The sequence below is a fragment of the Dermacentor silvarum genome, chromosome 4 (genome assembly GCF_013339745.2).
Source record: "Dermacentor silvarum isolate Dsil-2018 chromosome 4, BIME_Dsil_1.4, whole genome shotgun sequence".
Classification (NCBI taxonomy): domain Eukaryota; kingdom Metazoa; phylum Arthropoda; class Arachnida; order Ixodida; family Ixodidae; genus Dermacentor; species Dermacentor silvarum.
Window position 1 is genome coordinate 43,358,851 of NC_051157.2, and position 4,359 is coordinate 43,363,209.

Genomic DNA, 4,359 nt, shown 5'->3' on the forward strand with positions numbered 1-4,359 from the left:
GCGCACACCTCTTCTACGTGTTCATCCTGCTGAAGACGCTCTCCATCTCCTGTACGCGCTCTCGCTGATCAGTACCGCGAAAAACTTCGGCTCCGGCCGACGCGGCTGGCGAGCTGCTTGACGGGAGAGGCCACTGCCGTTGATTCCCGTTGTTACCATCCCGCCGCAACCGAGTCAACACCTGGGTGAGTAGTGTGCCTGCGCTGCGGGGACATGTGCCGGGGAATTAAGGGCTCACAAAAGCTCTCTCTCCGTATTCGAACGAGACAAAGGGTTCATAGGAAGATCATAGACTTGAAGTGATCAACAGTGTTTGAACAAGCTATGTCGCTGAAGCCAATGGTTGGAGTCCCTTAGAAGCATGGTAGATTGCAATGGTTGACGATTTTTTCATGGTGTTTAGCAACAATCGCAAATGCAGGACGTAAGACAAAGTAACACGTGACGAGGACAAACGAGAGCAACGTTTACCCACGTCCCGGTGTTACTTTGTCCTGCTGCCTGCATTTGCGGTGTTAGCAAAACGCCATTGCCTGTCCCTTTGTCCAAACGTGGCTCTAGACTGTGGCTGCCCATGTTCGGCTACTGCTGATTATTTTCGTCCGGGAGTGTTTCCTGTCACTGTCCAACAATCTTTCATCAATGTTTCTACTATTACATTTGGCTGGCGCATGCCTGTTCTTCGGAACACTGTTGGCGTTCAAACTGCTTTGTAAATATTGTTGCGAAGCCAACCTATCAGCCACAAGCAGTGGTTAGGAAAGAAAAAGTCGGCGAATTTGTCGTTGGGGATTCCACTTGATAAATTTTAGGAATGCAAGCCCTGGTCACCGTGCGGTGCCCGGAACGGCCTCGCCGATCACGGGGCGTTCACATGTGAGTCAAACCGTAAGTCTAGTTGCGTGTTACCTGCCGCGGTGGTGTAGTGGCTGTGGTGTGGCGCTGCTAAGCGCCAGGTCGTGGGATTAAATCTCGGCTGCAGCGGCCGCATTTTAATGAGGGCGAAATGCAAAAACGTCCGTGTCCCGTGCATTGGGGGCACCTTAAACATCCCCTGGTGGGCAAAATTAATCCGGAGTCCATCACTACCGCGTGCCTCATAATCAAATCGTTGTTTTGGCAGGTAAGACCCCAGAGTTGAATTCAAAATTCAGATGCGTGTTTTCAACGTTTGTGTCTTTGACTTTCTCTGTGCATGCACATGGCTGCTACGCAATTAAAACACGACATTAGGAGGTCGACTCAGAAGTTTTACTGACAAAATCGCGGACTGACAACGTTTGCATGAACTCGATCCTGACGACACGAGATCACCCTCAAGAGGATTCAACCATGCCCAGGTGCAGAGCACCCTATTCTTATTTGCTGCCGGAGAAGTACAGGTCTGACCCGTCCGCCGTTCAATAGAAAAAGAAAAAAGAAACCTCCATAAGACTGTTGCGAAGATTCAGTCAGTGCTCCGTGCAATCATAATTGGTAGGGTTTTATAGTTGGTGGAGCTAACGCCCAAGACCCCAATTCAGCATGCCTTTATCATCTAGTGTATCTTATATATGTTCGTACCGTGCTGCTGTTACACGAAATGATTTCTAGAAAATGGCAGAAGTTAGCGTATAACATTGGCTAACAGTGTGTACGCTTTTGTAAAGTTGGAAACTCGGGTGACGTGACTTAGTCTTTACATGGTCGGATAATAATATTGCACACACTAAAAAAAATGGGTGCACACACCACAGCGCTATCTCCTGTTGGTTTCTTTCTGATCGCCTACTTAGTTTACAAGCTTGCTCGTGCTAGAAGAAAAAGCGCCATGCAGAAAAGCGACTATTACAGTCGAACTTGGTCCGTGCGCAGCGAATGTTCGCAGCATAGCTAGGATCGGGAGAGGGGCAAGTGTATAGCAAGAGGGTATACTCTCGATGGACCACGGTGGGAAGAGAGTGTGGCGAGAGGGGAGCTGAGTGGAGAGGAGGACCGCCGCACAGGTGGCAGGGCTGGAGTTGAGCGGGAGCGGAGCCAATGCACTGCCGCGCCGAGTGCACGTGTATGACGTCATAATGACGTCAGCGCTCCCTAGTAACAGGCGCGCTCTCACATCGGGGTGCCTCGTTCTCACCCTGGACTTTCTCGACGTAGCGCAATGGCGAAGCCGACCGCAAGAACTCCCGAAGAAGAAGCCGCTCGATTGGAACGCCGTAGAGAAGCGGCTCGTGAGCGTGCTAGGAAACGAAGAGCCGATCCCGAGCAACGGCCAAAGGAAGTTGAAGCCAATCGTCGCCGAAGAGAAGGTGCAGGTGTTCGAGCAAGACAAGCAGAGACCATGCGTCGGCGAAGAAATTAAGATGCCGAGTTTCTGGCCAATGAACGAGCATCGGCATCGAGGTACCGCGAAGCTCATCGAAAGGAACTCCATTAAACGATTCTACTTTGCTAAACCACGCTCTTCGTCGCCTAGCTTTGCACAACGTTGCTGAGGCTTCCCCTCAGCTCCGCTGGTCATTAGTGTTTGCGATAGCAATGCCACGCCTAATTTTTTTCTATGTTCTTTTTTGCAGGTCGAACGTGCCGCCTCCAGTTCGCCTCATTCCATGCACGCACCATCATAAAGAACGCACATACCTCCTGTAACAGCATACTGTTTTTCTTGATATAGTCGAATTGTAGCACAAGTACTCGCACACTATGTCAACAAAATGTCGAAGACGTAATTAAATGCTCAGCGTGAAAAATAATTAATTACATAAAAGAGAATGGGGTTCAGCAATTCCATGACCGCCCTTTACCCTCTTCTGTTCAGCCTTATGCAGTATGTTTGCAGGCATTTAACATGATAGACTGCACACAGTTGCTTCAACAATGTTGGCAGCTATCGCTGCTAGGCTTCTTCGGGCTGATGTGCACGATGTTTATTCGTTCCGATAAAAATACAATGTAAGAAATAAGAACGCCAACAGTCATGAGATCGTTCACAGTATATGCCTAAGCTGTATAGTGGCCCGAACGTATCTTCTCAACTTGGCTTTATTCAGGTAGCTTGTATTCTATACAGCGCGACGTTGTCATTGAGCGAAGCCACTCGTACATGGATCATTTGGTGGTTCTCATGCATATTAATCTGTACGTCTAAAATATTTTCGTTCATCATGCGAACTGGATAAATAAAAGTGAGTGTGACTACAAAGCATAGTCAGCTCAACGATAGTACTATCGTTGAGTTGACTATGTAATATGCTTATACATTGTTTCCGGAGGGTCATAGTTTCGAAGGACAACGTTACCTAAACACGTACACACTCCACTACCGCTGTAGCGTCTGCGATTTATGATCTTTGTATGGATAAGGAACTGTAGCTGTATAGACGGGTCAAACAAGGATTATGTGGGAACGCTTATAGATTGCTCTTGCAGCGAGCAATTGGACGGTTCGGTCAAAGAGCGTCGTGGCATGATGTAGATTCTACAAATAAGGCCGCGATCAACAACAACGGAAGGGCAACTAGAAGTGTACCTTCAAATAAATTTCTATTTTGCAAGTTCGGCGAAATTTGTGCGTGATTCAGTTAGAAACGCGATATGCGAATATGGCGTCTCGGTGTCCGGCTCTTCAGCGTGGCAATAAATCGCTCCATATCGGTAGTTCAGTGCGAAACATTTATGAATTGCATTGATGAATCGACCAAAATATCAGTACAGCTTAGTTGAGCATTTATTCATAAATGAGTGCCTCTTGCCTTGCGATTTTCAGCGAGAAATCCGTATTAGAATGCCTAAATCTCTCCGCTTCAGGGTAAGGTGAGTGGGCTGCTGGAAAAGTTTCCAAAATGCGCTTCCATCAAACTCTGGCAAACGCCGCTTTTAATTCCCACGCATATAACAACGGTAAACAATCCACGAGCGCAACTGCTGCCAGGCTCTTCCTAATTAATGGATAAAACAGTTCGTTGCGCGCGTGAATGCCTGCGGAGCGCGCAAGCTCGAGTAGAAAACCTAATGAATAACACAGAGAGTGATGATCGCGAGAGCGCCGGTACTATGTTTTATACAAATGGATGATTTATACCTGTTGTATAAAAAAGTAATTTAATGAATGCGCACGCGTTGTGAAAGACCCGCAGATAAAAGCTGCACAGCAGTGGTATGGAATTGTACTGGACTCCCTTGTTTACTTTGCGAACTGCGTGCAGAACAACCAGCAACATAGCCATCCATATACAGGGTGTCCCAGCTATCACGCAGCACGATTTTAAAAAGGAACGGTGTTACGCGAAGAAAACCTAGTGTGTATTGTTTCCAGTGCAGTGGAGTAGCCGTCAGTAATTTTTTCGTTACTGACTGAGATTTAATTAGCTAATTGTAATT

The 4,359-nt window shown here is 47.4% G+C and overlaps 1 protein-coding gene across 1 annotated transcript in view; it reads left to right on the forward strand.

Moving 5' to 3' along the window:
- Window positions 1-2,628, forward strand: part of LOC119448580 (solute carrier organic anion transporter family member 4A1) — a 61,331-nt gene extending 58,703 nt beyond the window's left edge. The window contains exon 14 of the mRNA XM_049665497.1: window positions 2,556-2,628. The gene's annotated coding sequence lies outside the window, so the exon portion shown is untranslated. The remainder of the gene's footprint in view (window positions 1-2,555) is intronic.
- Window positions 2,629-4,359: the final 1,731 nt, after the last annotated feature.